We start from the raw sequence: 12,630 nt of genomic DNA, 5'->3' as shown, positions 1-12,630 counted from the left end.
GCAAACACTCGACACACTCTGAAAACTAAAAATTAAAGAACATTGGGGAACTATACAGAGGCAGGAGCTTCCCAACGTAGCGAGAGGTTCTGGGGTTCAATGGAATGGAGAAGGTGTTGAGGGGACTCTCGTAGTAGGACGATCTTTTAGGAGATGAAACCTCGGTGTCAAATGCAGTGGGATTCGGCCTTTCTCCAGTATGATTCCATCTATTTTTAGGTACAGGCAGCTTTAGTAGTTTATGTACCAGGCTGCTGCATTACTTTTACCTTTTAGGTGTAACAAATGTATTGTTTAATGATTGATCGCTCTTATACTAGTTTACCATGCTTCTTAGTACACAATTCTCGTAATTTTCTAGACCTTCATTGATCCTGTACAATGCTAAATTAACCATATAATTTGCTACTTTCTTTGAATTGTGCCGATTTCATCAGGTTCTTTTGTTGTGGTTGATTTTATGGACTTAGGTCTAAGTAGCACGAAACTAAAAGTTTTTTTATTAGTAAATGTTATAGAAAATTTATGGATCCATGTTACTTACTTGCCAAGAGTTTTCTTTCTAGTAAATCGAAGTCAGCAATTTACGTCAATTAAGTTGGACCCTGAATGTTATTATAGTAAATTCATAGATTCATGTCAATTACTTATCAATAATTTTTCTCTCATGCAGATCATAATTAGAAAGTTATGTTAGTCATTGTTGTGGTACTGTAAGTTTGACAGATGATTTACACGGTGCATTTGTGTCGATCCGTGAGCTTATTTCCTTCCATTTCCTATTTGTGACAAATGATTTAAGTCAGATTCAGGGTGAACACTATAATAGTTTTGTGAAGCCTCATTTCCTATTTGATGACCAAGCATCAATGCACCCACATTTGAGAGCAGCAGACAAGCATGGTGATTCTGTTAGTGCTCTGTGTTGGAGGGGACGAGATCGAGCTCTACCTTTGGGTACGCGGCGTGGGCTGGGATGGCCTGTAGCGGCGGGTCAACGGCGAGCAGGGGATGGTGGCGAGGGCGTTACGGCGGCGGCGGTGGCTCTGGGCGGCGGCGTGAGGTCGGGGCTCTGGGCGGCGGCGACGTCGATGGCGGCGGTGCTCGGCTCGCGCGGTGGGGGGAGCAGGACGGCGGCGGCGGTGGCTCTGGGCGGCGGCGACGTCGATGGCGGCGGTGCTCGGCTCGCGCGGTGGGGGGAGCAGGACGGGCGCAGATGAGAAACCAATTGTTAGGAGAAGGGCGAAGGAGGAAGGAAATATATGGGGGGGGGCCTTTTGTCCCGGGTGAAGCCACGACCCGGGACAAAAGGTCCTTTTGTCCCGGGTGGTGGCTTCACCCGGGACAAAAGGGGTTTTTGGGCGGGCCGGGAAAATTCCCAGCCCGCGGCCCACCTTTAGTCCCGGGTGGATCTACCACCCGGGACAAAAGGGGTCCGTTTTCCCTCGTTCCCGCCTAATGTTATGTTTGTTTTTGTTTCTTTTTACTTCTCTTTTAAAATTGGCTTTCATTTGTTAATTCAGTTAATAAAATTATGATTCCAAAAATTATGGAACAAAATTTCTTATCTCTATATAAACTTGATACACGCAACAAAAATAATTAATTTTCATTCAAGTGATTGGGTCAATGAAATATCTAACTTTTTTGAAATCATATTTGTTATTTTGACCATGCAAAAATATATTAGGTGAATTTTTTTCAAACTGTTGCTTTTCGATAGAAAGTGGATTCTATCACGATATTAACGTTTAAAAAGTGAATTTTAGATAAAATTAAGCAATTTCATGATATTAATGAGTAGTGTGTGAGTTTGAGAGATAGTGTGTGTTAGTGAGATTGTGTGTGTTAGTGAGAGAGTATAGTGTGTTAATGTGAATGTAATTTCATGAAATAAATAAAATTAGTTGAGTAATCCATTATTGAATGAAAATTATAATTGAGTCTAGTAATTAAGTGAAAAATATATAAAATAATATAAATAACACATAAAGTATAATTGTACAGTACATATATAATAAAAGTATTCGAATTGCGATTATGTTTTTATACAATAATATAAAATGATTCAAGTACATGAAGGATTAGCGGTAACAGACTTTCTCTTCACAAATGTCCCTTGATTATGATCACGGCGCAAGTATGGAGCATCATCATTGGCTAGCAGGATGCATGGATCAGCATTTACTTCGAAAGGTGGAATGGCAACAAAATTATTATATTCTTCTGAAAAGTCTGTCTTGTCCTCCACTCCAACGATGTTTCTCTTTCCTAATAGAACTATGTGTCGCTTAGGCTCATCCTTTTGCTTGTTGATCCCCTTCTTTGGCTTGTTGGACATATCCTTAATGTAGAAAACCTGAGCGACATCCTGGGCTAGGACAAATGGCTCGTCTCTATACCCAAGATTGTTGAGATCAACTATTGTCATCCCATACTCATCTTTTGTTACCCCTCCTCCAGATAGCTTAACCCATTGGCAATGAAATAGAGGCACCTTGAAATTGGGACCGTAATCCAGCTCCCATATCTCTTCAATGTAGCCGTAATATGTGTCTTTTTTTCCATTATTGTCCGTGGCATCCATACGAACACCGCTGTTTTGGTTGGTACTTTTTTTATCTTGGGCTATCGTATAAAATGTGTTTCCATTTATCTCATACCCTTGGTATGTTAAGATATTCCAAGATGGTCCCCTAGCCAATAAGAACAGTTGTTCACTTATATCCATGTTATGCATTAGATGCTTCCGCAACCAACTACAGAAAGTGTTCATGTGCTCACGTGTAATCCATGCCTCAGACTTTTCCGGGAAATTGGAGAGCAGAATTTTCTTCTGTTCCTCGATATATGGGTCAACCAAGGATGATTGTTAAAGAACCGTATAATGCGCTTTCTTGAATGAGAAATCATCTGTGCAGACATAAGATTTCTTTCCTAATGTACCCTTTCCAGTTAGTCTCCCCTCATATCGCGATTCAGGGACTCCAATTGGTTTAAGGTCATCAATAAAGTCAACACAAAAGTCAATGACCTCCTCAGTTCCGTAGGCACTGGCGATGCTTCCTTCTGGACGAGCTCTATTACGAACACATTTCTTGAGTACCCCCATGAACCTTTCGAATGGGAACATGTTGTGTAGAAATACTGGTCCGAGAATATCAATCTCTTTGACAAGGTGCACTAGAAGATGTGTCATGATGTTGAAGAAAGATGGTGGAAATATCAGCTCAAAGCCAACAAGACATTGCACCACATCGTTTTGCAGCTTTATCAAATTCTCCGGGTCAATTATCTTCTGAGAAACTGCGTTGAGGAAGGCACATATCTTCACGATGATTAACCGGACGTTATCAGGCAGAATCCCCCGCAGCACAACCGGAAGAAGTTCGGTCATAAGCACATGGCAGTCATGGGACTTGAGATTTGTAAATTTCTTCTCTGCCAAATTTAAGATTCCTTTTATATTGGATGAGTATCCAGATGGAACCTTTATACTGCTCAAGCAGTCAAACATGGTTTCTTTCTCTTCCTTGCTAAGAGTATAGCTGGCAGGACTTAAGTATTGTCGTCCATTATCTCGCTGTTGTGGATGTAAGGCATCTCGTTCTTCCATACGTTGCAATTCTTGACGTGCTTCTACTGTATCTTTTGTCTTTCCGTACACTCCCAAGAATGCTATCAGGTTGACGCAAAAATTCTTCGTGAGATGCATCACATCAATTGCATGACGAACATCTAAGACTTCCCAATATGGTAGCTCCCAAAATATAGATTTCTTCTTCCACATGGGCGCCATTCCGTTTTCGTTTGGAACAGGTTGGCTACCAGATCCCTTTCCAAAAACAACTTCTAGATCTTTTACCATGTTGAAGACATCTTTACCACTACGGTGCATCGGTTTTGTTCGGTGGTCCGCTTGGCCTTTGAAATGCTTGCCCTTCTTTCGTACCGCATGCCTGATGGGAAAAAACCGACGATGACCCATGTATACAATCTTCTTACAGTGAGTCAACCATATATTATCGGTATCATCTAAACAGTGTGTGCATGCTTTGTATCCCTTGTTCGAATGTCCTGACAAGTTACTAAGAGCAGGCCAGTCATTGATCGTTACGAACAGCAATGCTCGTAGGTTGAAGTTTTCCTGTTTGTATTCATCCCACATCCGTACACCTTCATCGCCCCAGAGCAATAAGAGTTCTTTGACCAATGGTCTTAGGTACACATTAATGTCATTTCCGGGCTGCTTTGGACCCGGGATAAGCACTGGCATCATGATGAACTTTCGTTTCATGCAGAGCCATGGTGGAAGATTGTCACAGGCCAAGTGCTATGACCACTGCTCATCTCACCAAAAGGATTCATGCCATCCGTACTCAAACCGAACCTTATGTTTCTCGCATCCAAATCAAATTTAGGGTACGTTCTATCTATTTTTCTCCACTGCGACCCATCAGCGGGGTGTCTCAACATCGAGTCTTTCTTGCGTTCCTCTTTGTGCCATCGCATCAACTTAGCATTATCTTTATTTCTAAACAGACGCTTCAAACGTGGTATTATAGGCAAATACCACATGACCTTCGCAGGAACTCTCTTCCGGGGAGGCTCCCCCTCGACATCTCCAGGATCATCTTTTCTAATCTTGTAACGCAATGCACTGCATATGGGACATGCATCCAAATTCTCGTACTCGCCTCGGTAGAGGATGCAGTCGTTGGGGCATGCATGTATCTTTTGCACTTCCAGTCCCAAAGGGCAAACAAGTTGTTTGGCTTCATACGTTGTGGCAGGCAATTCATTGTCCTTAGGAAGTATTTTTTTAACAAGTTTGAGTAATTCACCAAATCCCTTGTCGGATACACCATTTGTCGCCTTCCATTGTGCAATGGTTGCCCCAGATCTGGGTACAACAACTTATGGTGGTCCTCTAACAACTTCTGGAACTTCAACCTCTCCGTTTCACTCTCACAGTCTGCCTGCACATTGTGCAATGCTTGCCCCAGATCGTCGCTGGGATCATTTTCTGCTACATCTACTTCAGGCTCTTCCATGGGAATATCGTCATCGAATGCACCGATTCCAGCATTCCCGGGAAAGTGGTCGTCAAAATCTTCTTCTTCATTGTCTTCCATGGTAACCCCCTGTTCTCCGTGCTTCGTCCAACAAACATACTTTTTCATGAAACCATTTGCGAAAATGTGGCTGTGCAGGATTCTTGAAGATGAGTAATCCTTGTTATTGTTGCAATGAACACACGGGCAGCACATAAAACCATTCTGCTTGTTTGTCTCAGCCATAGACAAAAAATAATGCAGGCCATCAATGAATTCTTTCGAACGTCGGTCAGCATTGTACATCCATTGCCGGTCCATCTGCATTTTAAATAAATCGATTTGAATTCTTTACACGTATCGAATAAATAAAATATATCAAACCTAAATTAAACTAAATGTAACATAACATGAATAATTAAAAGATATGCAATATCCATCATACATCTTGATTAATTAAAAGGAGTACTTAATCCATTATAGAACTTAACAAAGGAGTACTATACATGAAATTTAAAAATTCGGTCAATAACACATAGGTTTTCAACCGTCCTTGCGTTGGAACGCAGAATGTTCTAACGTATTTCTTGCTGGCGCAGAAGAAGATGGCGGAGCTGAAACCTCCGAGTTTGGTGGTGACAAACCGTAATGCCGCAATAAATCCTCAAGATCAAACGGAGGTTCCTCGCCCCTTGCCATGCATTCTCTATATTCTTTTTCCAAATAACGGAGCGCTGCCCTATGAAAAGCACTAGGTTTTTTGGACCGACGACCTACTCGAGTTGTGCCCTTCTCTCCAGAAGGACAACGATCACCCCCACCGGCGCCACTCCCTCCAGCTGCTGAAGCCATATTTTACTGAAAAATACCTTTATTTTCCACAAAATTATAAATTCTTACCATTACAAAGCAAAAATTATTTATTATTACAATTACAATGATCAGATTAATAACTCTTGCAAATAACAATGAAATTATATAAAAAAGACGAAATGTATCATTAATCCTCAAGAAATCTCTAATTAATTGAAAGAAATCTCTATAACTTCTAATTACTTTGACACCCTTCAGTTCCAGGAGTACACTCTTTTCAATATCCAGAAACCCTCTAGAAGAAAAATAAACCTTTATTTCTGAAAATGTATATGTCAGTAACCTCAACCCTGCGGTGATGACACTGCCTTTCGGGGGGACACGGTGCGGTACAAGGATGTCACCAATCGGCTAGTCGCAGCACCAACATTTACGATTAATAGGCACAGCACTTGGCACAGGCAGCATGCTCGTTGATATGCTCTCAGTACAACAACGGGCATGCTGACTGCGTCAAATGCTGTCTTCTTATCAATCGGAAGTGCTGGTGATGCGACCAACCGATTTGCGACGTCCTTATAGCGCATCGTGTATCCCTGAAAGGTAGTGCCATCACCGTTGGATGGAGATTAACGACGTATACTTGTTTCGAAAAAAAGATTTTTTTAGCTTCTAGATGGTTTCAATGTGAGCCTGATTAAATACATCACTAGAGTGTCAAAATAATCCATTCATAATACAAAAAATTCTATAATATACTCATTTCATTAATTCATTCATGAATAAAAAAATCAACTATCCACAATATGGTCATATATACAAGTACATCACATGAAGTATCTACACTCATTCTAAAAATTTCTACTATCCATATACTCATCTAAATCTAAAAAAAATTACACCTACATATGCAATCTAGCTAGCTAAATGTCCAAGAAATGAGCTAGCTACACATTTTCTCTATTTCTAAAGTATGAAATGAGCTATACAAGCCAAGGAAGAAGAGAAAAACAAGCCCCAAACCTTTAGAGCAGATGGATGGACGAGGAATCAAAGATCTTCACAAATGTGGTGAAGAAATGAGCAAGAACTCCTCTATCCCGAGCCAAGAACAGCAAGAAAACAAGTGAGCTGAATGGCTCGGGCGGGGGGAGAGGGAAGGGGATAAGGGGTGCAAGGCCTTTTGTCCCGGTTGGAGGCACCAACCGGGATAAAAGGGGGGACTTTTGTCCCGGTTTATGGTTCCAACCGGGACAAAAGGCTACGCGGGCCTTTTGTCCCGGTTGGAACCACCAACCGGGACAAAAGGCTCCCATTTTGTCCCGGTTGGTGTCTCCAACCGGGACAAAAGGCCCCCGTCCCCCCGCTGGCCTGGCTAGCCGTTGGACCCGGGACAAAAGCCACCTATTGTCCCGGGCCCAAAGACTGCCGGGACAAATGGCCAGGAACAAAAGTCTGTTTTGTAGTAGTGAAGGTACCCTACCTCGAACCCTGGATAAGTTCGGGATGGATGAAACACGACGGGAAGCCGAGGTGTAGGAGCGGTACAGGGGTGTTGTCAGGGCCACGGGAACGAGGTATCCTTGGGCATAGACAAAACAAGCTCAGCAGACCTGGCGGAACGGCCTAGCCCAATGAGAGGCCGTTTAGTTACCAAAATTTTTCATCAAAAATTTTTTACCTCCCTTTTGGACACATGCATGGAATATTAAATATAGTTAAAAAATAAAACCAAATGCACAGTTTGGATGTACACGACGAGACGAATCTTTTGAGCCTAATTAGTGAATGATTATGCATAAGTGCTACAGTAACCCACATGTGCTAATGATGCGGTCAAAGATCTCAAATGATTCGTCTCGTTGTTTCCATATGAATTCTGAAATTAGTTTTTTAATTAGTGTCCGAAAAACCCTCCCGAGATCTAGTCAAATAGTCGATTTGACATCCAAAAATTTTCATTTTGTGAACTAAACGGCCCATGAGAACGGGCGAAACCAGCAGCGCAAACCCTAGCTAAGGGACCAACTCCGGTGGGGGGCCCGTTGCAGGAGGACACGTGTTCACCAGGAAGGGGAGCTCCCTTCAAGGCGAAGGAATTGGTAGGTAGGAGTTTTTACCACACCTCCGGCATAGCGGCGGTGGCCATTTACCGCGCCGAGGCCGGCTTACCTTTCCCGCAAAGACATCATCATCACGGGGAGACGTGCTTACAAGCAAGGGAATGGACGGCCCGGGGGGGCGTCCTTCCCGGAGCGCGTTACTTCATCTGACCATGACGGTGGCGCTAGTGCCCACCATTTTTTACTACCCGCATCAAGTACAATCCCGAGGTGGCACCACTGCTCCCCAGGATAAGTGAGGAGGAAGACCCCGGGACCTCAAGATGACCACAGAAGACCTCCGGGATTGCCCGTAGGGTAATCCCAGGGAAAGGACAGGCTTGGCCCACAGGCTTGCGCTCCACCCGGGCGTGGGGCCTGCCAGCTGGTCGGCGCTCGACCTTGGGCGCCGCGTTCACACGGGGCAGTAAAAATTCCCGCGGGGGAAGTAGTATAAGTAAAGCAGGGATCCCAACATGTAAGGCGAGCTCCAACGGCTCCCTCCATACGGCCCCCCATCCTATGTAGTATGTAGGGGGGTTTTGGGGGGAGCGTGCGCTCCAACAGCTCCCCTAAAGCTCCCCGTACATGAGGGGGAGATGAAACTCCCTCCATAAATGGGGGGAGTTGTAATCTCCCCCTATACTCTAATCACGATATTTGTTTATGATAAAAAAATTTATTTGAGTTCTGTAACATGATAATAATATGTATTATGGTAGTACAAATACGATATGATTTTTTTTATAATTTAAAAATGATAAATAAATGATTAATGAATGAGGTATAGTGTATAGGGGGAATGGTCGGAGAGGATGATTTATAGGGGGATGAATCTTTTGGAGGGAGGTAGTAAAATATAGTAGAAAATACGTTTAGGGGGAGTTGGATGGGGGGAACTGTTGGAGAAAGCCTAAGGGAATCGAGCTTGATCGACCCCAGCTGAGTCTCAGAGCTCAGTAAAAGGACTAGACCAAACATAATCCATCAACACACACATGACGTAGGACATTACGCTCAAGGGTAGCCTGAACCTATCTAAACCACTGTGTCACCCACATCCTTTTCAAACACGATCCCTACCGTGGTCCAGAAGATGACCACCGCAATAGCCTTTATTGTTGGTCGTTGCGCGCAACATTGGTGGTCCGCTCTTGTAAAATGCACTCCTGCCTTCTGGGTCGGCCAAAATCCCTAGTCGGGACACTAAATAGCCTATGTAGGACAGAACTGAAAACCGCCAATCCTAAATATCATTTAAAAGATTTTTTATTTCCCACTTTTTAGTGTTTGAGATTAGCGCAACCATCTACAACCGTTGAATCTACACAACTAAACCCTAACCCTCACCCCTTCTCTCATCCGTGCCTCCCTCCCCTACCCCCACCGCCACCCACGCAACCCGCATTGACGAGCTTGCGCACCGCCGCCGGCCCTCCACTTCCCCGCCGCCACGCCTACCCCGCCGCGCTACCGCATCTTTGCTGCTGCACGCCCCGCACACCCCTCCTGTCGGCCCTCCCCTGCCCCCCCCCCCCCCCCGCCACGCCTACCTCGCTGCGCGGTGCCCCACCGTCGCTGCTCCGTGCGGGGTGCGCACCCCGCTACTCTGCGCCGCCGCTACCTCGCGCTGTGCACCGAGCTCACCGGAGAAGAAGTGCCTTCAATATTTCAATTTTAGTATTTTCAACATCTCGTGCTTTGAATTTCAACATCCGACTGTACAGTTTCAACATTTTGATCGTCAAATGTTGAACGTGTTTAAGAAAAATGTTGAGTTTATCCTATTAAGATGTTGAACATATTTGTAGTAGGTAATTGGGCTAAATCAGCTTTAAAGATGGATGGCTTATCTACCTTCCACAAGATGTATATGAGCCCCCATTGAAAACTGTATTGTGAATCCTCTAAAAAAAGTACTCCAAAAATTTTGTGTACGGTAGATGGGGCGAGAGGGTTTTATTCATTTCAATATCTATTATTGAAAAACCAATCCTTTAACGATGATTTGGATGGATTTTACTGGAAATTTTACTGTCATGGAAAGTTTACTGAATTCACTCAGTAGCAGTAATGATTCTTGCAAGAAAAGCACAATATGATAGGCATATAGCAATCACTGTGCAGAATGTTTCGCGGAAAAGAAAAGAGTAAACCACCCACAGTGTAGAATGTAATTGTGCCGTCCTGTTCCGGGATGCATGCATTCGAAGAGCAATTCCTTCAATGCCATAAAAATTATTTTCACTCCCTTTAGTGCCATAAAAATTTTAGAAATATCTTCAATGCCATAGACATTTTGATTTATCCCTTCAGTGCCATTTTCATCACTATTCCGTCAATAGGGTGTTAACTGAGGTGAGAAAACACCGTTTTACCCCAGTCCCACTTTCCAATACCCACCTCTTCCTTCTGCTCGTCTTCTACTCTCTTCTCATTTTTCATTTTTCATCCTCATCTGAGCCCGGGAGCTGCACGGGCTGAGCTCTACCACCGCCGCCGCGGGCGAGACCGAGCCCGGCCGCCACGGGGGAGCCGCGCGGGCGGAGCTCTGCCTCTGTCGCCGCGGACGTGCCTGAGCTCGGCCGCCACCACTAAGGTCTTCCTGTCCCCATCCATTGTACACCAGCTCGCCCGAGTGCTTCTGAGACGTGCTGTTGCAAGCTCTGGCCGGACGTCTGGCTGCAAGATCAATTCCATGTCTTTGCTCTGCTCGTTTTGCGTTTTGGCACAATATCAGGCAATACCCCTGCGGATGAAAATACCAACGGATGAAAAATGAAGAGAGAGAGAAGAGAGGAGGAGATGAGCAAAAGGTAGAGATGGTCACTGACAAGTAGGACCAAGGGTAAAATGGTTTTTTCGCACCTAAATTAACATCACATTGACGCAATAGCGACATAAATGACACTAAGGGATAATTAAATTTTCTATGGCAATGAAGGGATTTTCAAAAAAATTTATGGCACCCAAGGGAGAGGCAATAATTTTTGTGGCCGTTAAGGAATTGGCTCGTGAACGAATGGACGCCCACTCCAGGTGTTGCCATGTGTTTATCAACTGCGAACACGCGAGTAGGAGTCTAGGATTAGAACAGCAGGTGACACGGCGCGGAAAACGAGGTGAGAGCAGCCGAGGTGGGGGCAGAAGCCGGGCTGCGGCTGTTGAATTGACCGCATAGGATCCTCCTATGGTTCGTTGGACACTTTCGGCCCTGACACTTTCAGGGATCTCTCTCAGCCTGACGGGCCTACGTGAAAAGTCTGAAGAGAAAAGCGGCGCAGCATGAGCACAAAGGGCAAGCGCACCGAGCGCACATGCACATGCACATGCACATGCATCCCAGTGTGTGGGACGCCGTCCTCCACTCCTGCCTGCGCTACGGACTATACGGTCCTGCCCTGCCCTGCCCCGCTACGGACTATACGGTCCTGCCCTGCCCTGCCCCGCTATCCAAAGCCGTTGCAATCGCAGTGACGCCGCCACCTGGCTTTTCGCCAAGCTGACGCACTGACGCCCGTTCGACTTTGGACGCCCCGTGTCCTGAGAAATTTTCCAACAGTGAGAGCAGCAAACGAGGAAATGGGTATGGAACACAATAGTCAGTCGGTCACGCTAGGCACTAGTGCTCCGGAGCCACTGAATCCTGGCAATTGACAGTGATGGGAGCCGGAGTTTCTGGATTAGCCGTTGCAGCCTCCTTTTGAAATGTCAGATGAGCTGCTTGGAACCGAACGCGTCGCAATCACTCATGAACACCTTCACTAACCACTAGTATAGTACTCCTACTAGTTAGGTTACCCGACTCCAAATGCTCGGTTCAAACTCCAAATCCTCTTTTCTAGTTGTTCAAATGATCGGCCGTTTTTTCTTCCTCCAAAATAATGGAGTAAAAGTCGCAGGAGGGACGACCGGATGGTTACGGCAGTTGCGAGGCATCTCATCGCAATTCCTAGTACCTACTGCAAGTAATACAATTTTCCACAAGTACTTGAGAGCACTTGACTCCATGGCAGAAAAGCCAATAAACAAAGGTCCAAAGCCACATGTGAATGCAAGTGCAGATGGCATCCGTCATCTCACAATTCATCCTCTTAATACAGTTGGACTGGTACAATGAAAAACTGCCAAAAGTAGAGAAAAATTAATTGTTTTATACTAAAAACAATTACACGGTTAATTAACATAACAGAGTAAAACTAAAGGTGGAAGCTAGCTGATGAAATGAAAACAAGGGCTACAACTCAAATTTCAAATTTGAAAGAATGTGACTACTATACAGTAGCCTTTTTCAACGCACGACGATGAATCAATCTCACAAGAGTTGTATGCTTGGGTATAGCCCTTCAGCACCATCAGTCAGTAGTTCAGACGTAGGAGGAGCGTGGAACCATAAAAAGAGTCACACACGAACTCACCTCTCGGCAATGGGCTATGTCATGCAAGCATGCGTGATTCAACTCATGTGAACCCAATTCATCGAGTGATATGTGCACAACAAATTATATCACGTCAAGTTGCTAGAAGTAGCTAAAAAACTATTATTCTCATATGCAGGACGAGAAAATTAGATGTATAATATGATCGGAATAAAAATGGTAAGGTAAAACCAGTCACTACTACATCAGTTATACCAACATGATATGCATGCGCCGGCTCCA

Source organism: Panicum virgatum, chromosome 2N (genome assembly GCF_016808335.1).
Source record: "Panicum virgatum strain AP13 chromosome 2N, P.virgatum_v5, whole genome shotgun sequence".
Classification (NCBI taxonomy): domain Eukaryota; kingdom Viridiplantae; phylum Streptophyta; class Magnoliopsida; order Poales; family Poaceae; genus Panicum; species Panicum virgatum.
This window is presented reverse-complemented; position numbering follows the sequence as displayed.